The 26,858-nt window shown below is 43.4% G+C and overlaps 1 protein-coding gene and 1 non-coding gene across 3 annotated transcripts in view; both read left to right on the forward strand.

Annotated features, from left to right (window-relative positions):
- The window catches only part of LOC126180792 (cGMP-dependent protein kinase, isozyme 1), a 597,699-nt gene that overhangs the window by 250,640 nt on the left and 320,201 nt on the right, over positions 1–26,858 (forward strand). The gene's annotated exons all lie outside the window — the stretch shown is intronic.
- On the forward strand, positions 546–620 carry Trnat-ugu (transfer RNA threonine (anticodon UGU)). Its single transcript has one exon. It is a non-coding gene; the product is annotated as a tRNA-Thr (tRNA).

Consider the following 26,858-nt stretch of genomic DNA (forward strand, 5'->3'; position numbering starts at 1 on the left):
TAGTGACTGGCGTATTGTGACGAGACATTTGCTCGACCACCATTGACCAGACGTTTTCAATTGGTGAGAGATCTGGAGAATGTGCTGGCCAGGGCAGCAGTCGAACATTTTCTGTATCCAGAAAGACCCTTACAGGATATGGATAGAGCGTCTGCCATGTAAGCAGGAGATCCCGGGTTCGAGTCCCGGTCGGGGCACACATTTTCAACATGTCCCCAATGAAGTACATCAACGCCTGTTTGCAGCTAGGGTGTCCATTTAATTATCATTTCATTTCTAGCAAAGCTGCATGGTCATCCACGGTAACTGTTCATTCGGGAACAGATACTACTGTCGTATATAGTTAAAATATGGCTTCCCGGCCATTGACCTTCTTGTGCGAACTCACACGCTATGCCCGAACTCGTACGGGACTTGGTAGATTAATCTGCCACGAGTAATGAGTACGATGGGCAAACATCTATTAGGCGCACTACGAATGTAGTGGTGTGGCCATGTTGGGAATGTGGATCTCACGGGGAGCGTGCAGACGCACTATCCTCTGTGCCCGCGGTGGCTCAGATGGATAGAGCGTCTGCCATGTAAGCAGGAGATCCCGGGTTCGAGTCCCGGTCGGGACACACATTTTCAACATGTCCCCAATGAAGTACATCAACGCCTGTTTGCAGCTAGGGTGTCCATTTAATTATCATTTCACACGTACATGATCTGCAACATGCATTATCCTGCTGAAATGTAGGGTTTCGCAGGGATTGAATGAAGGGTAGAGCCAAGGGGGCGTAACACATCTGAAATGTAATGTCCACTGTTCAAAGTGGCGTCCATGTGAACAAGGGGCACCTCATACCATCACGCCGGGTGATACGCCAGTATGGGGATGACGAATACACACTTCCAATGTGCGTTCACCACGATGTCGCAAAACACGGATGCGACCATTATGACGCTGTAAACAGAACCTGTATTCATCCGAAAAAATGGCTTTTTGCCATTCGTGCACCCAAGTTCGTCGTCGAGTACACCATCGCAGGTGCTCCTGTCTGTGATGCAGCGTCAAGGGTAACCGCAGCCACGGTCTCCGAACTGATAGTCCATGCTGCTGCAAACGTCGTCGAACTGTTCGTCCAGATGGTTGTCGTCTTGCAAACGTCCCCATCTGTTGAGTCAGGGATCGAGATGTGGCTGCACGATCCGTTACAGCCATGCGAATAAGATGCCTGTCATCTCGAGTGCTAGTGATACGAGGCCGTTGGGATCCAGCATGGTGTTCCGTATTACCCTCCTAAACCCACCGGTTCCATATTCTGCTAACAGTCATAGGCCAATGCGAGCAGCAATGTCACGATACGATAAACCGCAATCGCGATAGGCTACAATCCGACCTTTATCGATGTCGGAAACATGATTGTACGCATTTCTTCTTCTTACACGAAGCATCACAACAACGTTTCACCAGGCAACGCCGGTCAACTGCTGTTTGTATACGAGAAATCGGTAGGAAACTTTCCTCTTGTCAGCACGTTGTAGGTGTCGCCACCGGCGCCAACCTTGTGTGAATGCTCTGAAAAGCTAATCATTTGCAAATCACAGCATCTTCTTCCTGTCGGTTAAATTTCGCGTCTGTAGCACGTCATCTTCGTGATGTAGCAATTCTAATGGCCAGTAGTGTATTAAACCTGTAGGTTTTGCTATTAACTATGGTACACGCTGTATTACTGAACTAGTGCGTATCGTCAAATTCCCCATGAGGCCGTTCTTAATAGAGAGAAAGAGTCAATTAACGTGTTGTTTCTTCCTACATATACCTCACAAAAAGACGACGACGGTAGTTTAGACATACTCGAGCTGATTCCGAGGCTTATCAACGGTCGTTCTTCAAGCGGACCTCTGAAACAGGATGAATGGAAACATGAAGTACCCTCCACCACAGACGGTGCGGAGTGTAGGTGTAGATTTAAATGTAAATAATACCGCGACGCTGAGCGGGCGCCTGGGAATTGCAGCATCAGAATGCAGCAGTTAGGGCAGCAGAGAGGGGAAGGCAGGTGAGAGCAGGGGAGAGGTTAGCTGGGGTGGGGAGCGGATGAGGTGTGGAGGGGAGAGGCTGGGAGTGGGGAGGTCGGTAATTAGAGGTGGCGGTAATCGCCTTAGCACGGCCTTTGTAGCCGGCGCGGCCGAGTGTCACCAAACGAGCCAGCTGCATGCGGCGTGCTCCCTGCCGAGTGGCCGGGGCGGCGCGTCGCGGGACTGCCTATACAGCCAGGCGCGCACGGACTGGGGAAATGCGATCCGCTACATGCAGTTATGTCTGTGGGCTAAAACCGTCCCCTTACGTGACTTTAACGCGAATTTGAGACTTAAAAGGTGTCTGATGAGCGCTGAGAAACGGTCGCGGGAGATGTGCTAGTCTCATGAAAACACCTGGTAAAACTCTAATGCTAGATGGAAGGCAGGCACTACGCTGACATTTTAGCTGCTCTCCCCAAATGCCCCTGGTACGATATCAGACAGTGTATTCGAAGTTTCGTACTGACAGTTGCTCGTTACGATCTAACTTTGGAAACTTCTGCCTCCACCAACAGCTGCTTCTACCCGCCGCAAGCCAGCGTATGGTGTGTGGCTCGGGTGCCTCTGAAACCACTATCATTTTCTTCCTTTTCTTTTTCACCCGTATGACCTCTGAGTTCTCTGATTTTTTCGTAGTAGTCATTTCGTGAGACATGTATGGGAGGATGTCGACCTCTTCTTGGAACGTATGCTCTCGGAACTGGAACAGTAACACTCTCCCTGGAACACAGTCCCTCTCTTGTAGCGACTGACACCCTTGTCTGTTCATCTCGGTAACACTATCACACTTACTAAACGATCCCGTGACGATGTGCACAACTATTCTTTGGATATTTTCTATCTCGTCTGTTAATCCTTCTTGGTAGGGGTTCCAGACTGATGAACAATACTCAAGAATCGGTGTAACAAGTGTTTTGTAATCTACTTGTTTCGTGGGTGCATTTCTTTACGGTTCTTCCAATGAATCTCAGCCTGGCATTTGCTTTTCACACAGTTGTTTTACGCGATCATTCCCCTTTAGGTCGCTGCAGATGGTTACTCCTAGGTGTTTAGTGGTGGTTACTGTTTCCAACGATTTCTCACCAGTAGCGTAATCGACAGTAAATGCATATCTTCGCCTGTTTACAAGCAATATGCTACACTTGTATACGTTCAGGTTTAACTTCAAGTCCCTGCACCAATTACAGATACTCTAAAGGTGTTGGCAGTTGTGAAATTAACTTGTGCACTCCCCAGGATTGTCTATTCCTTTCTTGCATCTTATGACCTGTTCGGTACAGACTTTACTACGCGTTTTAATAGTAAAACGTATCATGTGTAGTGGAGTCTTTTAATTTTAAGAATGTGTTTTAGTGGTATATTATTGTTTTATTTTGAGTCTGTTGATTATTTTGCAATTTCACAGTGTTATTTGTTTGTTTCTGTGTGTGTCCGAAGCTGTTTAATGGATTACTCTCCCGAAAGCCAAATTAAAACGACAACAAAAATTAATCTGCAACAGAGACGCTCACTATAGGTCGTTGCTGTCTTCATCTGGTACCCTACACAGATTTTGCTGTCATAATGGACATATGTGCAAGATCTCTGTTCGTTTCATTAGTCATTCTATGGTAAGTCTATAGAAAACCCCGAAGAGAATTGTGGTGACCGAGGGTACAAAGACTTCGACACGGTGAAATGTTAAAAAGAGAGCTTTAAACAATCAAAAGTATTCCGTAAATTAAGATTATTCGTAACTTATGATGGTGGATGACCTGTACTTAGATAAGAAAACTAAACTTTCACTCATATCAGCGTAACATTTGTCTCATGCTGAAAAATTATCTCACACTTCTCTTGTCTTCACAGTTATACATATCTAAAACGACGTTTATTTTCATTTGCTAGGAAGGGTCAAAATTTTGAGCTGCTCCTGTCCGAAACATATACGTACTCAAAAGCAACGAAATTATAACTGTTTTCTCAGCATGGAAGACTTGTTTAAAGTAATGAGAGCAATGTCAAGTACGGCTGAAGCTCAGCCGCATTGCACTCGTAATCAAATGGAATTTTATTAATTGAAACTCAGTCATTTGTCAATGTAAACAGAAGGGTCATCATTGCAAGGTAATTCATGATGAAACTGGAACTAATTACTGCAAAACGTTAATCGTTTAAAGATAATTACATCGGGCTCCTTTCACTACTAATTCATTTGCCCATACACGGAAAAACCCTGTTTGTTTAACCTGTTTCCAGTGGAATACCGTTATAACTAGTTTGCATACAGTTGTTACAGCAATGTACTTGTATCCGGATGGACTATAGTTCGATCGACTCCTTCCCCCGCCCTGTGCATTCAACAAAGCGTGTGTTAAAACTGCCGTCGTATGCACCCACTGGCGATTCTGAACGGTCTCATAACTATAGGGTACCTGGCACCCAGCGAATACTTCGACTTCGAAAATCCACCGCGGCCGATATTTTCTCATCTCTTGTTTAATATTCGTTGCTGCTTAATTTCTAATCGTTAATTGAGACTTCTCTGCAATAAATTGGAAGACAAACATTTCAATAGTTCTTTTTTGTTTAATACAGTTCAAAACGAGTAATAACCTAGTTTACAAAAAAAAAAAAAGAAAAAAAACGCGATCCTTTTATCATTTTCTCTTTGCCGATCAACGCAAAGACGAAACAGTCACGAAAACAATCTAAAAACATACTTTAAATTTTTTCATTGTGTTCGGTCACTTGACATTGTGAGAATGGCCTGTCTATTAAACAGAAACAAGCGTTTCAGCACCAGGTAGGACGGAACTGTTGCTTATCACAGACCATTCCAAATCCCCTCATAATTTCCTTTTCATACAAATGCAATCTTTTACCGTCTTCTTCTTCTTCTTTTCTTCCTCTTCCTCCTCCTACTTTGTCACCTTTCTTCACCTTTCTACGTAGATACCCCATTAGCCACCATGAGGTGCATGTCGGAAGTTACCTTGAGCCACAGCTAATCATACCCTGTCCTCCTCGAATTGGAAATGGAATGCGGTGGAAGCGACTGTTTATGCTACCGCAACCGTCTCCGTAGCGGTGGTTGCTAAACCAGGCTTGTGCCGCGGATTTCGATTCGGATGTACAATGGTTCGAAAACAGGTGGTGGAAAATTTTCTCTGTTAGTATTTAGCCGACAAGGGAAGGAGCAGTGGCGGAGTAAAGTTCCTGATCACGGGTTTTCGTGCCAGTGTTGTGGATTGAATTCCAAACGTCACCGCAGTGTCCCATGAAGTGATGACATGTGACACTGTCGATGGTGAGCCGTCTGTCGGATAAGGATGTTAAACTCGGCTGCCGCCTTGCTGCTATTCGACTATACGAGAGAACTAGACCGAGCGCCCTTACCGGTTTTCCCCCTCCGCATTCGATTTATCCATAATAACACAAACCCAACACTACACTGTACCAGAGATCATAACAGCCATCCACGTAACACTGATGCACACTTGATACTTTATATAGGATGAGTCACTAACTACTGCCATCAAGGGTAACTCCGAAAGTATGATAGGAGCTGAAAAGTTTGTGGGACACAAGATGCATCATGGAACAACAGAGGCCATAATATGACGTTGATTTTTTGTTGCTAGATGGGGTCGATCCGAGATATGAAGGACAACTTTTTTACCATTTACAGAAAGTGTTCGAAGTGATGAGCAGTGGTATCATTGCAGTGCTGCAATCTTCTTATCATCGACTGAGTGGTATTCCTTATCACTTCGGCGCTTATCCAAACACATTCTCTGACAATTCTCTCTCGCATATCTTCAGGTGTAGTTGGAACGTTTTTATAAAGAATGTCTTTTACGAATCCCCACAAGAAAACATCCAGAGGCTTCAAGCATGGTGAACGACTTGCAACGACACATCTCCTCCGCGTCAAATCCAACTATTTGCGATTTGTCTCTGCAACTCATTTCCAGCCATCAGAGAAAAGTGTGCCGGACACCCATGGTGTCGATACTACATTCTGTTCTTTGTTGCTAAAGGTATTTCTTCCAATTAACAGACCTAATATTTCTTGCAGGAATGTGGTGTACTTCCTGCCATTAAGATTTCCTTCGATGAAATAGGAGCCTATAATTCTGTCCTCCGGAATCCCACACCGTACATTCGCCGACCACACTTTTTGGCGTGTAACTTGCCGCAGTCAACATGGATTTTCGGTTGCCCAATAATGCATGTTATGCAAATTAACATTTCCATGGTTCGTGAATGTAGCCTCGTCAGTAAATAAAATCAAATTAATAAATGTGTCATCTCTCTGAAAATGAAGTTGAGTCAATCGACAGAACTCAATGCGACGCACACAATCCGTACCAGTTAATTCTTGGTGGAGACTGTTACGGTTAGGATGATATTTATGGCGATGCAGAACACGAACAACAACACTCTAGCTCATGCCAGATTCCCTTGCGAGTTGACGCGAACTAACCCAAGGATCTCGAACCACAGCGGCAAGAGTTCCAATTTCCGACTTCTCGTTAGTAACTTCCCTTTGCCGGATACATTTCCTATGCAATTGTTCTCAATTTATCATACACATACACTCCTGGAAATGGAAAAAAGAACACATTGACACCGGTGTGTCAGACCCGCCATACTTGCTCCGGACACTGCGAGAGGGCTGTACAAGCAATGATCACGCGCACGGCACAGCGGACACACCAGGAACCGCGGTGTTGGCCGTCGAATGGCGCTAGCTGCGCAGCATTTGTGCACCGCCGCCGTCAGTGTCAGCCAGTTTGCCGTGGCATACGGAGCTCCATCGCAGTCTTTAACACTGGTAGCATGCCGCGACAGCGTGGACGTGAACCGTATGTGCAGTTGACGGACTTTGAGCGAGGGCGTATAGTGGGCATGCGGGAGGCCGGGTGGACGTACCGCCGAATTGCTCAACACGTGGGGCGTGAGGTCTCCACAGTACATCGATGTTGTCGCCAGTGGTCGGCGGAAGGTGCACGTGCCCGTCGACCTGGGACCGGACCGCAGCGACGCACGGATGCACGCCAAGACCGTAGGATCCTACGCAGTGCCGTAGGGGACCGCACCGCCACTTCCCAGCAAATTAGGGACACTGTTGCTCCTGGGGTATCGGCGAGGACCATTCGCAACCGTCTCCATGAAGCTGGGCTACGGTCCCGCACACCGATTGGCCGTCTTCCTCTCACGCCCCAACATCGTGCAGCCCGCCTCCAGTGGTGTCGCGACAGGCGTGAATGGAGGGACGAATGGAGACGTGTCGTCTTCAGCGATGAGAGTCGCTTCTGCCTTGGTGCCAATGATGGTCGTATGCGTGTTTGGCGCCGTGCAGGTGAGCGCCACAATCAGGACTGCATACGACCGAGGCACACAGGGCCAACACCCGGCATCATGGTGTGGGGAGCGATCTCCTACACTGGCCGTACACCACTGGCGATCGTCGAGGGGACACTGAATAGTGCACGGTACATCCAAACCGTCATCGAACCTATCGTTCTACCATTCCTAGACCGGCAAGGGAACTTGCTGTTCCAACAGGACAATGCACGTCCGCATGTATCCCGTGCCACCCAACGTGCTCTAGAAGGTGTACGTCAACTACCCTGGCCAGCAAGATCTCCGGATCTGTCCCCCATTGAGCATGTTTGGGACTGGATGAAGCGTCGTCTCACGCGGTCTGCACGTCCAGCACGAACGCTGGTCCAACTGAGGCGCCAGGTGGAAATGGCATGGCAAGCCGTTCCACAGGACTACATCCAGCATCTCTACGATCGTCTCCATGGGAGAATAGCAGCCTGCATTGCTGCGAAAGGTGGATATACACTGTACTAGTGCCGACATTGTGCATGCTCTGTTGCCTGTGTCTATGTGCCTGTGGTTCTGTCAGTGTGATCATGTGATGTATCTGACCCCAGGAATGTGTCAATAAAGTTTCCCCTTCCTGGGACAATGAATTCACGGTGTTCTTATTTCAATTTCCAGGAGTGTATTTAAATGTACAACATATAGGGTGAATACGTTGAGGATATCTTTCAGCGTATAAGTCTCTAGCTCTCACTGAATTTCGTTGGCATTCTCCGTAAATGAGAAGCATGTCGACTTATTCTTCGAAGGAATACATCATTCACATTCGCTTGATTCAACGATACCAGTCTTACCGTTCGTATTAGTATTGTACTGCGAAACCGTCGAATGGTATTTACATGTCAATGGCACGTTAGAAGGATATGCCGTATTCGGCGAATATTTACTATTTGCACGATACACGAGAGAGATTTTTCAGACCATGTGCTTTGATAAGTGCCGTAGTGTTAAGGAATACCACTCAATCCATGGTAAGAAGCTTATAGCACTGCATTGATACCTATAGTCATCACTTCGAACACCTTCTGTAAATGGACGTTCATGCCACCTTTTTTTATCTTCATTGACCTTCAAAGTTCTTACTGTCACACGTCATTGGATTCGCCTCGATAGCCGTTATCAGAAAATAAGTACCAAACTATAGCATCCCATTTAAAAAAAACAAAGTTGACTTTCATATCTCTGACGCGACCCACCTAGCAACAAAAAACCAACGTCATATTATGGCCCCCGTGATCCCATGCAACATTTGTCCCACAAACCTTTCAGCTGCTCTCATACTTTCGGAGTTATTCTAGGTGGCAGTAGTTAGTGACTCACCCTGTATAACACGTCGGAGAAAAACAATGGAAAACCAGGTCCCCCAGGACCTTGGCTAGAACGGCGATAAAGTGTTCTTGCGTCTACTTCTCTTCCGTCACTCCCAGAGTATGGGACTACATCGGTTCTTATATTCTTCCGTAGAACCCCCCATGTCTGCTACCTCGTCTTCGTTGTCTTTACGCGAGATGCAAGTTAGTGTCGGTACAATTGTTCTGCAGTCTGGCGCAAACAGCTGTTCTGTAAATTTTCTTAACAGTGTTTCACGCAAAGAACGTTTACCCTCGACAGAGTTTCATTGGAGATCACGAAGTATTTTCATAACACCGATCGAACCTACGATAAGTATAAAAACAGCACACTTTTAAATTTTTTAAATATTTTCTTTTAATACGAATTTATGGGGATCCAATAAAGTCTAGAAGTGCTCAAGAATGGTCCGTACATATGTTCTGTCTACGGTCTCCTTTATGGATGAGTTACAGATTCCTAGAATCCTCGCAATAATCCAAATCCGACTACTCGCCTTTGCTACAACCAACCTTACCTGCTTGTTCCATTTCATATCTCTTTGCAGCGATGCGCTTAGATATCTAATCGACGTGACTGTAGCAAGCGACACACCACTAACACTACATTCGAAAATTAAACGATTTTTTCTCCTACTCATCTGCATTAACTTGCATTTTACCACATTTAGAGCAAGCTGCCATTCATCACACCAAACAGAAATTCTTTCCAAATCCTCCTGCTTTCTCCTGTAGTCACCCAACTACGACAGTTCCCCATACACTGCAACGTCACCAGCAAACAGTCGCGGATTACTGCTCATCCAGTCTGACAGATTATTTATGTATATCGGGTACAATAGCAACCACACTTTTCTGGCTCATCCTTGACGATACTCTTGTCTCTGATGAACACTCGCCGTGTTCTAATACTTGAAGCCATTCACATTTCTGGGAACTTCGTTAACAGTGTGCAGTGTGGCACTGTGTTAAATGCTTTCTGGAACTCTATGAATATGGAATCTGTCCTTCATTTTCTTTCCCTCGTCACAAAACTTGGCCCCCAAGGAACGGACGCCAGCAACCATACCCCAGTAACGTCGCTGCCTCTGACTGCAGTACGTTGCGAAGATGTGCAGCAGGATGCTGGTTGTTCGTGGCATATCGCGCTTTCCTTCGGGCAGATGCCACAGTCGTACAAACTATCCGTCGTCGGTTGTATTTATTGTTTATGCTCCATTATTGGCCGGTCTCGGCTGTTATGCCATTGTCAAGTGGAAGTTTGGATGAGGACAGGCCACCGACCAGCCCTGAGCATATGGCGGGCAAACATAAAAATTACGACAGGCATTCGTGCTTAAAATTGTTATAAAAAACGTTCAAAAGCAGTATTAGGAAGGATAACACTGCCCGGTGCGAGTGAACTGTAATAAAATACGAGGCCACTTCAAAAAGTAAGTTACACGTTATTGTGCAGGCCAAGTAACTTTTATTAAATGTTGCACTGCCCATCAGAGTGACGCAAAAACATGTTACTATTTTCCAACACTCATCAAATCTTCGTGAACGAGATCGGAACGTTCTACCAATTATTCAATTCCTCGACGACAGGAATCCGCTCCTTGGTCTCGGAGCTTTTCGTGATACGCTACGTATGCAACGTCCTCGTCCTTGGAAAATCTCTTTTCTCACAGATTTTCTTTCAGTAGCCAAAAAGCAAGAAATTCGCATGGCACAAGATCTGGAATTCTCGATCGTTATCACCCGTGTCTGTGCGGTGTTGGCCAAATTGTTGGCATCATTTGACAACGGTTAGAGGCGACATTGCTTTTGGTCCATACAACGTGAGAATTTCGTGGTAGGTAGGTGTGTGTGCAAAAAATTCGTATTGTCCCAAGTATTGCAATTTTGGAATGCGTTTCCATTTGCTGTTCCATTTTAGTCGTGCACTGTGATGCATCTGTTATCCGTACCGCAGCAGACCTGTGTCTAAAACATTTACTCTCTTCTGATAATCTGCCACTATTGTTGAGCAATAGCGTAAGTTTCTGCTGCTGCGTGAAGATCTGAAGACGAGAAATGTCAACAGTGTCTATGGCCCATCCCCCCTCCCTCCCTCCACCCACAGTGGAAAATTAGTTTTCCCCATTTGTCTGTGTCTAGAGTTAATACTCGGTGAAAGTGTGAGAACATTTCCTAAATGTTGATCTTAGTTTCTGAAGTCCCTTTTCCACGACACACCATTTCTATACTTCCTTCTCCATTTGTACCCTTCCTGCAATAATAAATACGTCTCACCATGCTAGATTCATTCATTCTCGATGGATTTCAGTAGATTTCCCACCTTCACTGGGCATAAACCGTATTACAGACCGCTGGCGCAATGATTAGCACATTGGACTCGCATTCGGGACGACGACGGTTCAAACCCGCGTCCGACCATCCTGATTTAGGTTTTCCATTATTTCCCTAAATAGCTTCAGGCAAATGCCGGGATGGATCCTTTGACAGAGCACGGCCGACTTCCTTCCCCATCTTTCGCTAATCCGATGGGACCGATGACCTAGCTGTTTGGTCTCCTCCCCCAAATCAACCAATCAACAGAACCCTCTCCTTCGTTGGTACACGTCGCAAGCGTGGCAGTCATTGCAAACTGTTCTTGTCGCAGTGTTTCGCTTGTTTGCAGTATCCTGCCATACGTTGGGCGTTCTTTAAAGTACTGATAAATTTACTGCCAACTTACAGAAAAATGGTGCTGGAAATCGAATATTTATTACATTTATAATGTTCTCATTTGACTCACCTCTCGTAATAACTCGTAAATTTCAATTCTGCATTACCCTTTTTGGTACCAATAAAGTTACGAAATTTGAAAAAAAGTGTTTAACTGAGCGCACGTACGAAACAAAGACTTCTCTTAGTTGAAAAGGTACGTCTAATAGTTGTTGCAGGTGTAGTCGACAGATGACAAGACCTCCTGCTGTGAATGTCACCACCAACATTGCTCAGCTCATAATGAAAACATTGCTCAGCTCATAATGCTGTGAAGGTGACCAATAAATATTTAAGATGCAGTATGAGAGAGAGTAGGTTGAGTGCATTGGCACTGACATCAGTGGAATAGGACATAACCCAAAGCCTGTTAGGTATGGTTAATGAATTACTTTTAATGAAAAGGTCATTGAATTGTTTGCTCTAGAGTAAGATTACAGATATGCACATGATGTATATATAGGCGTGTTTATTAGTCATGTACTGATGTTACTCTTGGCCGACTTATTCCATTTTTAAACGATGGAAACTCCAGATTGGAATATCAACAATGTAGGAAAAGATAAATTGCTAGTTATTCAAAGACGACATGTTAGGTTGCAAACAGGCACAATTAAAAGACACTTACACATAAGCTTTCGGCAACAGCCTTCGCCATAAAAAGAAAAAGAAACACACACACATTTATTCACACATGCAAGCACTCCTCTTGCACACATCGTTACGGTGAGGAGCAATCTATTTATTCCATATTTAGTTACAGTTTGTAATACAACTGCACTTGTTTCATGTGAATCCTTGTGATGACTCTCATATCCAATGACGATTTCTGCTTACGCATATGAACTCTGCCAGTTGTATTAATCACGAGCAACGACTGGTTACGGTGGTTGACGACTTGGGCGGAGCATGACGACAGACTGCTGCTGCTGGATGTAATTGAGCCTTCGCTGCTCAGCCTGTGTGCGCCACTCGAACAGAGCGCCAAGTTGGCGGACGGGTGCTCGTGGCTGTCGCTTCGGCAGACAGCTGTTTGCTCCCGGCGTGGAACAGAGCGAGCTTCTTAGTTGTGCTCGCTTAGCAACAACTTCGGCAACGTGTCTGCCGGACTTACAAAGATTGTCCCCACCTCTACCGGCGGTGATGCCATGTACTGTGCACCAACCCTTTTCCTATAACAATATAATCATTAACTCATTTTTGCAAAACATGCGACTAGATAATTTTTGCTTTGCATTCTAACCTGCTGCCATACTAATCAGCAGAAAACATTATACATGAATCGTTGTCCTCCTACGCAGTTCTTCAAATGGTTCAAAGGGCTCTGAGCACTATTGGACTTAACATCTGAGGTCATCAGTCCCCTAGAACTTAGAACTACTTAAACCTAACTAACCTAACGACATCACATACATCCATGCCCGAGGCAGGATTTTAACCTGCGACCGTAGCGGTCGCGCGATTCCAGACTGAAGCATCTAGAACCGCTCGGCCACACCAGCTGGCTACGCAGTTCTTCGCGAAGAAACTCTTTATAGAGAGGAATAACTCCTGTTTTTTGGACCAATGTCGTCGTCGTCCATAAACGAACTCATATTTATTGAGAGAAGCATCCTACAGCCGGCCGAAGTGGCCGTGCGGTTCTAGGCACTGCAGTCTGGAACCGCGAGACCGCTACGGTCGCTGGTTCGAATCCTGCCTCGGGCATGGATGTGTGTGATGTCCTTAGGTTAGTTAGGTTTAAGTAGCTCTAAGTTCTAGGGGACTAATGACCTCAGAAGTTGAGTCCCATAGTGCTCAGAGCCATTTGAACCATTTGAAGCATCTTACAGTTTTGTAAGCACTCAGAAAGTTCTATGCATCTAACGGAATTTGAAACTGCTCCCCTCTCCTGTGCGTAATAAGTTACTGCAGAAAAATAATAGCCACTATAACCATCAGTCCTTCGGCAGCTTTGATGCCTCACGTGTCTCGTCTTATCTTTCACCTGCATAATCTGCTTTACGAACTGTAATGTAACAAGGGTGAAACGTGGGCTATAAATAGTTCAGACAAAAAGAGAATACAAGCTTTCGAAATGTGGTGCTACAGAAGAATGCTGAAGATTAGATTGGTAGATCACATCATTAATGAGGAGCTATTGAACAGAATTGGAAATAAGAGAAATTTGTGGCAAAACTTGACTAGATGAAGGGATCGGTTGGTGGGGCATATTCTCAGGCATCAAGGGATCACCAATTTAGTATTGGAGGGCAGCGTGGAGGGTAAAAATCGTAGAGGGAGACCAAGAGACGAATACACTAAGCAGATTCAGAAGGATGTAGGTTGCAGTAGGTACTGGAAATTGAAGATGCTTGCACGGGATAGAGTAGCATGGAGAGCTGCATCAAACCAGTCTCTGGACTGAAGACCACAACAACAACAACAACAACAACAACAACAATGTAACAAGGACAGGACAGACACTACGATTCCCCGGTATCGACGAATTTCGATGTAACTGTCGAGAGCCGCTAGAAAGTATCTACTGTGGAAGATTTGAGGTAACTGTTCAGGTGAAATAGTTGAAACACTCAAAAGTAAGGAAATTTTGTTACATATGTCAGCCCCGGAGCACACTAATTTCCGATGAGCCGAAGAGTTAGGAACTTCGACCTGTTACAAATATATACCCGAAGAATAAAACATGCAAACTGAGACGGTACCCAAGAGCTTCAGATCAAATTAATTTCCAATCGCAATTTTTTTTTCTTCTCTCTTTAGCTTAAGTCTGTCGGCAATTTTATATCTCATATTTTTAAATGAAATAAATTTTAGTGTGCACGAAGAGAACAGTGATCAGCGTACGTCTTTCTCAACTGTGACGACAGGGGTTTGATTATTGTCTCTGTTTTGTTTTTGTTTTTTTTCTGTGATCTTCTCCTCACAAAATATAATTACCTTTTTAAGAAATGTGAAGATGAAAAAGCGACTAAAAGCTAAAAGCATAGTTGGAGGGCCTGTGTTGTGAAGATGTGTGATTTAATGTTATTTCTGATTTGTATGCATTTCCGAAGGAACACTGCATCGCACTACTTCACAACACAGGCACTGCAACTTCGTATAGATTGGCCGACTTATAAATAAGATATATCCTCTATAAGCATATAATTAATTGGAGGAACGAGTACGTATGGAAGTTTGGGTCTGGCAATCAATCGTGCTTGGACAGCCGAATCGGTAAAGGCGAGCTCTCGCTTAATGCGGGAAATCCGGTTTCGAGTCCCGACCCGGCACAAATTAGCATTGTCATCGTTCCGTTATAAAGCTGGATGGGGTTCATATTCGCAACTGCGAATATATTTGAAAAGCTAAAAGGGTTACACAATCATTACTGGAATTCCACGCCCCCCCCCCTTTCTCTCTCTCTCTTTCTCTCAATTAACCTGCAACGAACCACAGCAGATAAAGGCGCCGAAAGCGTGTACAGAAACCCAGTGAAGTACACCTTGATACCGTTGTCCGTGCGAAAGTATTCCCTATCGAAAATTCCATCACCTCACTACCGAGAACGCAGACGACATATATCAACACGTGCTGTCATCGTTTGCTTAAATTAAACTGTCATGCACGGTACTTAGATATACGGCACTACTATAGTGCGAGAAGTGTACTTCGAACCCAAGAGCTAGGAGGCTGGTCGTGATATGAATGCAATCCTCATGTTACTTGGCCACTGCTCCAGTTAACCAGCGGAAATCCCTACATATGTCTGTAACGTATCCAGACCACTAAGTCTTCTATTTTTCGCAAAATTTTATTGCTGGCTTCACATCTACAACAAAATTTCCTTATTTTTGATTGTCCTTACGAATTTCACATCTGTGATAGCTGTACCATGTCTACTGTGGCTGTCCTGGAGTCTTACAAGGAACGCCATCACACTTTTCACCCACACTGCTGTGTGTACGGTAGTATATTTTAAGAACAATAATAGAACAACAATGTTTTTGATGAAATATAGCTTTATAATGTCCAATGGGCGACATTAGCTAAACGTTAATAATGAAATGATAAAATAAGAAACACACTTCGCTTGAAAATGACCCCATTTTAGGTACATATTCTTTACATATCTGATGACTATGATGCTCGTGAGATGCGATTTTTGAGGTACCACCTGTGGAGGTTATAGATTTTGTTTAAATCAGCCAAATGTAAGAGCTTTTTGTCTAAATCCATTTGCAGAAGCCTTCAATTGATTTGGTACTTTCTAGGTGTAAATCAACACTTTACTGGCGAAAAATTTCATGACAAGCTCATTTTGAAATGATAGATGAAAAGATTTCCCCTATAACGGCTAGGATTCTGCTGGTGATACTTTCAGTGAGGTGTCAGAATGCCTGTGGAAGAATAGCTACCCATTCTTCCTCAAGAGTCGAAACCAGAGAAGCTAGCGATGTCGAACGTTGTGTCTGAGGCGAAGATATTCCACTTATACCGCTGGGTTCACATTAGGACTCTGAGTAGGTCAATCCATTTCAGGAAAGTTATTGTTCACAAAACATCGGCTCATAGATGCTGCTTCGTGACAGACTGCGTTGTCATATTCTATAGGGTGCATAATAATTATGTGTTATTTGTGGTTGTTCAAAGCAGAAAATGCGTTAAGACCTATTTTAGGTTAATTGAACATTTTAGAGACTTGGTCACGTTAAGCCACAAATTCGGGTGCGGCAGCACTCAATCAAGGAAAGCCAACACATGTGTCGACATTGGTCACGTTTCCGCCCAATCTGAGAAGCATAGATCAACGACCGAACGGTCAGTCGCTGTCCTAGAAACTTCACGACATTGACAAGCAGTTCCTCACAGATGATCTTTCGTTACTCTTTATGGTCGTTTGTTAGACGGCGAGGAAGCCAGCTGACACACACATTTGAGTACACAAACTGGTGGACGAATGTGGCAGCACTAATAACAGAGACGTCCAGTTGAACAGCGAGGTGTGATTGTGATCCGTCGATCATCTCGAGTGAGTGTGTCCGCACGTTCCAACATTGCAGGAGTCACGCCTCTTTGCGGCCGGTCGGCAGATGAGAGATCGAACAGGTTTGCGCGACCTCGTTGCGATGATGACAGACGGCTGGCCGAACGACTCACCGTGGTTTTGTACGCTGCCAGCTCTCCGTAGACCAATGGTTCCCAACCTGGGCGTAATTTCCACACCTGAGAGGTAAAATGAAATTTTCTGAGGAGCAAAAACTAAACGATTCGATTCTGTTTCAGTCACGAAACTAAATTATTTTCAAAAAAAAACATTACTAATATCACAGTTTTTAAGACTCCAGTGTTGATTATAAACATTATTAATAATTACTTTTTCTCTATTAGTAGCATTGATGCGGTGGATGTTACAGGTTCATCACAGAGTCAGTATGTTGTACTTTACCCCATACATCGCTGATGACAGGAGTGATACATACTTTTCAACTGCTGAATATCTCAAAAAAATGTCTTCTCCGAGTTGTGGATAGTACCTGCAGTGATCCAGAAATTGCTTCATCACGCTTTTTGAAACACATAAATGAGTTAATTGTCAGCATGACACAGCATTAACATCATCATTATCATCATCATCCTCAGAGTAGTTAGAAACAAAGCATTAACAGCCTGAAGTCGTCTAATTTCTGCCACTTCAGAAGTAAGCAGTGCAGAAATGAAGTGATTTACGAAGTACAGAGCACACATCGTAACTTTTCTGATTTTAAATGGGGTTGCAGTGTGAAGGTCAAGCAACTGCCGCAATGGGGTGGAGTGGTCCATGGGAAGCATGTTTTGTAACAAGTATGTCCCCACACTGTTGGTGGTTTGCTTTCTTATTTGAGAAGGCGTTCATTCTAACACACGCACACACACACACACACACACACACACACATATATATATATATATATATATATATATATATATATATATATATATATATACTAAATATCATACATCTTTCATAATTTTAAAAATGAAAACTTTCCAAGAAAAGTTTTTCATACTACATTTTAGTTAGGTGCTGAAGTTGGTGATAATGTGGAGGAGGGAGGGGGCAAAAGATGCCAAGGGTAGGAGGAGAGGGCGGGGGCACTAGCTAATGTGTAATTGTACCGAGGGTAATGGTCTAAGAAAGGTTGGGAACCACTGCCGTAGACATTCTGCAAGCACCTTTCAATATCTGTGATGCCCTTCTTCTCTGCCAAAAAATCTCAATGACAGCTCTCTGCTTGAACGCAGCTCCGTCATAGACGCCATTTTGAAGGCTACGTATAGGGCTGCCACCTATCGGAACTACATGAAACTATTGGTCTGAAGCGGGAATATTCCACGATATCCCACAACAAATTCCGCAGCTTTTCAAGCGAAACTAGCATAGGAAAAAATGTTTTGCATTACTTATTGAACGCTATCGTGCAAATAATACGTTTGGGTTAACAGAAACATAATGAGGTAGTATTAAACATACATAAATTTGGTAAAAAAGTTTAGGTGGCAGATCTATATTATAATGTCACAGAGTGTCAGTCTGCTAGCGTTCGTTGAAAGTTTTCGCGGTAAAATGGCATCCATTTCCTCAATAAATTTTTTCGCAAATATGTAGTGGGATGCAAAAGTGACAAAAAACAGATTTCAGAGTACCTAATGGCTCAACACAAAAGTTTTGTCTCAAGTACAGATAGTGTTGATGATCAAAACCATCGTACAATATGTGTTAGATGAGTATGTGCCAAGCAAGATCGTAAGAGATGGAAAAGAGCCACCGTGGTACAACAACCGAGTTAGAAAACTGCTGCGGAAGCAAAGGGAACTTCACAGCAAACATAAACATAGCCAAAACCTTGCAGGCAAACAAAAATTACGCGAAGCGAAATGTAGCGAGAGGCATTCGATGAATTCGAAAGTAAAGTTCTATGCACTGACTTGGCAGCAAAGCTGTTTCTCAGAGGAAGACTTCACTGTAGTTCCTTCTCTATAGTGTCGCACAGATGACAGAATGGTATACATCGAAATAGACGACAGAGGGATAGAGAAACAATTAAAATCGCTCAAAAGAGGAAAGGCCGCTGGCCCTGATGGGAAACCAGTTCGATTTTACACAGAGTACGCGAAGGAACTTCCCCCCTTCTTGCAGCGGTGTACCGTAGCTCTCTAGAAGAGCGTAGCGTTCCAAAGAATCGGAAAAGGGCACAGGTCATCCCCGTTTTCAAGAAGGGACGTCGAACAGATGTACAGAGCTATAGACCTATATCTCTAACGTCTATCAGTTGCAGAATTTGGGAACACGTATTATGTTCGAGTATAATGACTTTTCTGGAGACTAGAAATCTACTCTGTAGGAGTTAGAATGGGTTTCGAAAAAGACGATCGTGTGAAACCCAACTCGCGCTATTCGTCCACGAGACTCAGAGGGCCATAGACACGGGTTCCCAGGTAGATGCCGTGTTTCTTGACTTCCGCAAGGCGTTCGATACAGTTCCCCACAGTCGTTTAATGAACAAAGTAAGAGCATATGGACTATCAGACCAATTGTGTGATTGGATTGAAGAGTTCCTAGATAACAGGACGCAGCATGTCATTCTCAACGGAGAGAAGTCTTCCGAAGTAAGAGTGATTTCAGGTGTGCCGCAGGGGAGTGTCGTAGAACCGTTGCTATTCACAATATACATAAATGACCTTGTGGATGACATCGGAAGTTCACTGAGGCTTTTTGCGGATGATGCTGTGGTATATCGAGAGGTTGTAAGAATGGAAAATTGTACTGAAATGCAAGAGGATCTGCAGCGAATTGACGCATGGTGCAGAGAATGGCAATTGAATCGCAATGTAGACAAGTGTAATGTGCTGCGAATACATAGAAAGAAAGATCCCTTATCATTTAGCTACAGTATAGCAGGTCAGCAACTGAAAGCAGTTACTTCCATAAATTATCTGGGAGTACGCATTATGAGTGATTTAAAATGGAATGATCATATAAAGTTGATCGTCGGTAAAGCAGATGCCAGACTGAGATTCATTGGAAGAATCCTAAGGAAATGCAATCCGAAAACAAAGGAAGTAGGTTACAGTACGCTTGTTCGCCCACTGCTTGAATACTGCTCAGCGGTGTGGGATCCGTACCAGATAGGATTGATAGAAGAGATAGTGAACATCCAATGGAGAGCAGCGCGCTTCGTTACAGGATCATTTAGTAATCGCGAAAGCGTTACGGAGATGATAGATAAACTCCAGTGGAAGACTCTGCAGGAGAGGCGCTCAGTAGCTCGGTACGGGCTTTTGTTGAAGTTTCGAGAACATACCTTCACCGAGGAGTCAAACAGTATATTGCTCCCTCCTACATATATCTCGCGAAGAGACCACGAGGATAAAATCAGAGAGATTAGAGCCCACACCGAGGCATACCGACAATCCTTCTTTCCACGAATAATACGAAACTAGAACAGAAGGGAGAACCGATAGAAGTACTCAAGGTACCCCCCGCCACACACCGTCAGGTGGCTTGCGGAGTATGGATGTAGATGTAGATGTAGATGTAGATGTAGATGAATGACGACTCTAATCATCAAATGTTTTTTATTCCAGTTTTTGATCACAGTATCAAGTCCTTTGACGATGATCGGTTTCAGCCAGTAATGACCATCTTCAGATCCCTTCTACACAAAGTACTAATATGATGAAGCCGTAATGGCATCGTCACAATAGAACATGGTGTAGAACAGATCTGTAGATGGTCATTACTGACTGAAACCCGTCATCGTCGAAGGACTTTATATCGTTATGAAAGACTGGAATAAAAAACATTTGACAGTACCTGGATCACTGTTTGTATTCGCGACTATGTCGCAGCTCGTGAGATTCTAATCATGTCACCACCAAAGTAGGGTACTGGAGCTAAACGATTGTTCCTCCGCTTGCCGCGCGATTGTTTACATTACCTCCTATCGAGTGACTGGACGGCACCAGAGGCAATCATTGTTGGGATTCGTCGTAGACTCCACCTATTCAGCAGTATTTACAACGCAAGGGGCGCTGTTGGTAATTAGGGCCACGGCCCTTGTCGCTAATAACGCAGGCTGGCACGTTACGCGCGGTCCACGGGGCCGGAACAAGGCCGGCTCCGCGCCGCACACCACCGCATTATACACCTCTCGCCCAATCGCCGCGCGCCAACATTAACAGTTAACGACGCGCACGTACTTCACTGTGTTGTACTGTTCTGTTGGCCTCACACCGATTGCCCACTCACCCAGCTATTGCCAGTGCAAGTTGATAATTATCGACGCTTCGCATCGCGGTGCCATTAGTATGCAGTAGAGGCGCAGCACCACTACCTCGACGGTAATTCTCAGATTAAATTACGCATAGTAATCCGTTGTCAATGGAAGTAGCTGCAGATTGTGTGTTGAGAGTGGTCTCAGCACCGAGTTAATACTAGGAGGTACTGAATATGACAGGAAGTCCTTGGGGAGATCAGCGATCATTGTTATTACTTACAGAACTTATCTAGATCAAAATGCGTTTGTCATTTCTTCATGACTAGATTTGTAAAATTAGTGTAGGCTACTATAGACTATCGTTAGTAAGAGTAGATTACAGTAGTTTTCCTAGTAGCTTTGCCGGCCGCTGTGGCAGAGCGGTTCTAGGCGCTTCAGTCCGGAACCGCACTGCTGCTACGGTCGCAGGTTTGAATCCTGCCTCGGGCATGGATGTGTATGATGTTCAAAAAATGGCTCTGAGCACTATGGGACTCAACTGCTGAGGTCATTAGTCCCCTAGAACTTAGAACTAGTTAAACCTAACTAACCTAAGGACATCACAAACATCCATGCCCGAAGCAGGATTCGAACCTGCGACCGTAGCGGTCTTGCGGTTCCAGACTGCAGCGCCTTTAACCGCACGGCCACTTCGGCCGGTTGTGTGATGTCCTTAGGTTAGTTAGGTTTAAGTAATTCTAAGTCTAGGGACTGATAACCTCAGATGTTACGTCCCATAGTGCTTAGAGCCATTTGAACCATTTTGAACCTAGTAGCTTTGGTCAGTTTAGGCTGTATCCGCATTACCTGTATGTTAGGAGTGTTGCGTACCCGTCGGGCGCTACCTCATAACGAATGCTTTCTTTACATATGCGATCAGTGTCTTACTACATTCCCCTAAAAACCGGAAACGGTAAATCGTCCAGAAACTGAGAGAGGATCTATAAAGGGCCTTTTAACCTATGGAAAATTTTTGCTGTACATAGTTATCCTGCTGTCTGTTACTTAAAAATAAGTAGTATTTATAGTAAAATTAACAAGTTCAATGTTTAATTCAGAATTTATTCGAAAATTGTTGATTTGTAATGTGAAACAGAGGGATGTTATAATAAAAATAAAGAAAACCACACATATTTGTCATATACCGCTAAAAAACGAAATTTCGACTGAAAAAAATAAAATAAAAAACACTAAATGAAAATATATCAAATATCGCTTCAATACTTCGTCGAGCTTACATATGCTTGTTTCCGTTATTCATAAACAACTTCCACATTTATCGTTTTTCTTTTTGCCATGATGAAGAATGATCAGTTGAGTCAAAAGTAAGAACAACAGTAATAATATATATTTTTATGTTAGTGCATGTAAGCTGTAATTGGATAAAAAATTTGGTTACAAATAAGCGCAGAAGTTTCCGATCAACTGACTTTTATTAGGCTACTTATAAAATGTAATTCATGTTACGTAACGATATAAAACACACACACTAAATGATCTGCAGTTCTAATTACCTGCAAAACAAACAACCAAATAAACAAAAAACAAAAAAAACTAAGAGAAGTCGTCGGCTACCAGTTTCTCACTCATTCATTTATGTTTCTTTCCCTACCATTGCTACCAATAATGCTGGTAATCCGACCATTTACTACATCACTTATGTAGTGTGCTAAAACTACCAAACCGAAGTTTTGGTAGGGTGCAGCTCTACTTATGACGCGTTTCGGCCGTATCATCCATAGTCAGAGCAAAGTAAGAAGAAGGACATCTCGTCAACAATTGACATTAACATTCAGTGATAAGTGCAAAATGTATTTTGTGAAGATGTTGCCCCACAACTCATAAATATTTTACAAATCTCATAGCTAAACCCCCAACAGCTGATAGTAAATTATCCTTGATTACAGCCAGTTTCAATCTTCAGATCATCATCATCATCATCAGGTATCCTGTATAGCATGAGAGTAAACACATGATATTCTTGTCATATGTAAATATGAATATAGTGCTGTCCTGTGTATATGTTCTTGAAAAATCTCAGAACACATCACATACACAATTAAAGTAATTTATAACAGCTGATATGGCAGTATAGAAACAGTGGTGAAAAATTACATAAAATTCGTTGTATGTCACTGAAATTAAAAATACAAGACATAAAGTAGTGGAAGTGACAGTGTTCATACGGATACCATGCATTCGCACCGTGTTGCTTGCTGTCAAGTAAAAAATACGCCCGTAGCCAAAACCAAATGTACAAAATGCCAGTAATCTTCTTTCTATGTACAGGGTGGTCAGAAAAGCCTGTAAGGGTGTTGTAGGGTAGGTGGTGCTAAGAAATAATTGTTAAGAAAGGATTTCTACACATTCGCCGTTTCCGAGTTAAGTAGCAGTGAAGTCAGCCCATCAGGCCGTTGCGCGCGCAAATTCAAGCGGCCCGCCAAACATAATCAGTGTCAGTTGTGCACGTAGCGTAGATAATAGAGCACGAGATTGCTAAGCCTTTGGATCGGGTTCGAGCCTTGTTACCGACCCGTGTCCAATTTTTGTATTGCTATCTTGGTCGGTTTAAGGAAACGAAACAAAGAACACGTATGGCTGCACCATCTCAGGTACGTCACTTGAATTTGTGTGTGCAACGGTCTGGTTGGCTAATTTCAATGTTAATGAAGTCGGAAACGTCGCAACGTATCGAATTTTTTTCTTAACGATTATTTCTCAGCACAAGTTTTTCAGACTGTTTCTGAGCACCCTGTATACAGTCTGCCTCCAACATCTCATCCATAATAGTCCCCTTGCAGGTAATATTGGTAGTCTTGCTATAGTTTAATTCTGGTCGCTATGTACTATCGCAGCCTGCGAGTAAACTGACGGACACCAACTGGAGTGTGAGTGAGCCAGTAACATTCCAGTCAGCGACTGCAGCCTAAGTACTTTCTGTCGAGAGGGAGTTGGCGGCGTGTTGCTTGTCGGTGTGTCTCTGGCCTCTCTCACTTGATCCAGTGTCTACTATCGATCTTCGCGCTACATCTTTCCGTACCAGCGTGCTGGCGACAGTTAACACCAGCACAGAATGTTCGCTGGTTCAGTAGCTATTTGCTGTATCTCTAGAAGATGTGAGTTAAGTTTTTCAGAAGAGCCAAAGGTCACAGTTAGTATGTTTCGTTCACTAGTTTCGCTCTTTAATTTAACAAAAGCATCTGCAAAAACTCTAGAATTTACAGTTTGAGGTAGAGCAGTAGGCTGTTAAATTAAAGAGTGAAACCTGTCAATAAAACATACTGGGTATGACTTGTGACTGTTCTGAAAAACTTAGTTTCAACAGTCGCTGTTTCCCTGGAGGCAATGCCTGCTCCCTCTAAAGGTTTGTATTTATTATGTTTAAAATGCTGAAATATAGAGTCGAATACGAGAGAGCATTAAAGGTGATAGACTTTTATCGTGAACGGAAATGTTCAAATGGTTCAAATGGCTCTGAGCACTATGGGACTTAACATCTGAGGTCATCAGCCCCCTAGAACTTAGAACTACTTAAACCTAATTAACCTAAGGACATCACACACTTCCATGCCCGAGACAGGATTCGAACCTGCGACCGTAGCAGTCGCGCGGTTCCAGACTAAAGCGCCTAGAACCGCTCGACACCGCGGCCGGCCCAACGGAAATGTGTATGAGCCCTTAGGAACTGCGATTACAAAAACAAATCTGAATGATTAGACGCTTTGTAAGAAATAACTATTTACTAAGTTATATGCACGATGTGAAAAAAATGGTGTCTCCATTGATATCTTTTCGACGTGAACGATAAAGGGAAACAAACATTACTGACAGCGACTATTAACTTTATGCTGCAGATACTGCTCTCTGAAAGAGACGTTATATTTGAAAATTTTAGGGCCTACATAATTCAATAACAATTATAAATCTGTAACTTTTATCAGGCAAAAAATTATGAAATAGCCCATATTCCGATTAAGCTTTAAGGTAGACATTAATTTTGTCCCACCACACTGCTCCCTACTTTCCAAAAAAGAGGGGACCACCAGTGACATTTATTACACAGGTCTGCCACATAAAAATTGTTTCAAATTTATTAAGTGATTTTTATAGCTTTTTCAACGCTGATTTTGGGGAAAATAGTGAAAAAATTCCATCACGTACAGTTATTTCACAAAGTGCTTGTCCAGTTTTAGCTTTTTTCGATATTTCAGCACTCTAGTGAGTTTGAATTTTGTTTTCTAGGATCTGCATAAACTGTTGTTTAGCCGTTTTATATTAGATATACGTAAAATAAAGAGTAATTAGGAAAAACCAGCAGTATTTTCATGTCAGTGCCTGTCTGTCGCGCTGCCCATTCCCCCGCCATCACTATGCACTGAACTTCTGCTATTGTCCTTCAGTTCACAGTACCGCTTCACTCTGTGCTGTTCACGTGCTGTTGCTGGTAGTGCTTTAAAGTAGTGACTGTTTTCTTCTGTTGTGAAGTTGTTTATGGACAATGGACAATTGCTACCAGAGGATGTATAAACTCGACAGATTGCTTCTGCTACATTTGTGGTAACTATGCCGTTAAAAAGCAACAAAGAAACATTTCCGATTTTGTTGAAAAAGTATATTTCGCCTATTTTGGTATAAAGTTAGGCAATCAAGATCAGCCTTGGGTCCCACACAGAGATTGTTCAGTGTGTGTTGAAGAGTTGAGGCAATGGTTTCAACGTAAAAAGCAGTCCTCACGTTTTGGAATACCAGTGGTTTGGAGGGAGCCCAAAAATCATAGTGATGACTGCTATTTTTATTCTTGTAACGTACGAGGTTTCAATTTAAAAAAAAAGGATATTTATTACCCTAGCATTCAATCAGCCATTCGCCCTGTTCCTCATGGACCTGAAGAATTAAAGTTCATTTTCTCCACCCACATCTTCCCTGCAAACCTTGGTGATGTAAGTGAAGAGCAGGGCGAAAGATTCCACCAAGACCTCAAAGAAATGGAAAAAAAGATATCAAGGAAGACGGAACGTCAACACGATAGCGGACTATTGATGGATGATAAAAAGAGATGTTCCTCAATGAGTCCATAGATGGAAAAGCAATAAAATAAGCTTCCACAGAAAGCGAAAGCGTTATTATTAGGAATAAGTGAGCTTAAAGAGAAATGGAAGTGTAATTGATGATTTAGAACATGACTTCTAGATAAAATAACATTTTATAACGTTGAAAAAAAATGTGATAAATTGCTTAAATTTTGTTATTATACCCAAAAATGCTCCCTTTGTTGTGAGAAAACCTGACGTGATAGAAAAAATGGATTGCATTTTTGAAATCAGCGCAGAAAAGTACATAAAAGTCAGTTATCAAATTTCAAACAACTTTCAAAAATATTTTTTGCAGACCTGTGTTATTTTTCTTCTTTTAATGTAGGCCGGCGAAAATGTGACTATAGCGCTACTTGATAACGGCCGGCCGTGGTGGCCAAGCGGTTAAAGGCGCTGCAGTCTGGAACCGCGCGGCCGCTACGGTCGCAGGTTCGAATCCTGCCTCGGGCATGGATGTGTGTGATGTCCTTAGGTTAGTTAGGTTTAAGTAGTTCTAAGTTCTAGGGGACTGATGACCTTAGAAGTTAAGTCCCATAGTGCTCAGAGCCATTTGAACCCGCTACTTGATAACAACAACAAAACGGGAACAACGTTGGCAAACCAAATGCGATTTCAAGAGGCCGAATCCATTGTCCTCAAGCCTTTAGTTTCGTGTGGATGATAAACCGAACGCCAACGCATTGGCGAACAACTTTCTGCCGAATCCAGTGTCTGTGGTTCGTTGGCCTTCGCTGACCTAGTGTGTAAGCGCCTCAAGAAGAACGTGGTAAAATGAAGTCGAGGAAAAGAAAAAATCCTTCGGCGACGGTGACAGTGGAGAGAAAACGTCGCCCCCAGTGAATGGAAAATCAAATAAGAGATATAAGAGATATTAAGATCGTCCTAGTGTCGCAGTACGGCACTCGACGCTAGCAGAGATACTCAGCACGATTTAATTT

The sequence above is a fragment of the Schistocerca cancellata genome, chromosome 1 (assembly GCF_023864275.1).
Source record: "Schistocerca cancellata isolate TAMUIC-IGC-003103 chromosome 1, iqSchCanc2.1, whole genome shotgun sequence".
Classification (NCBI taxonomy): domain Eukaryota; kingdom Metazoa; phylum Arthropoda; class Insecta; order Orthoptera; family Acrididae; genus Schistocerca; species Schistocerca cancellata.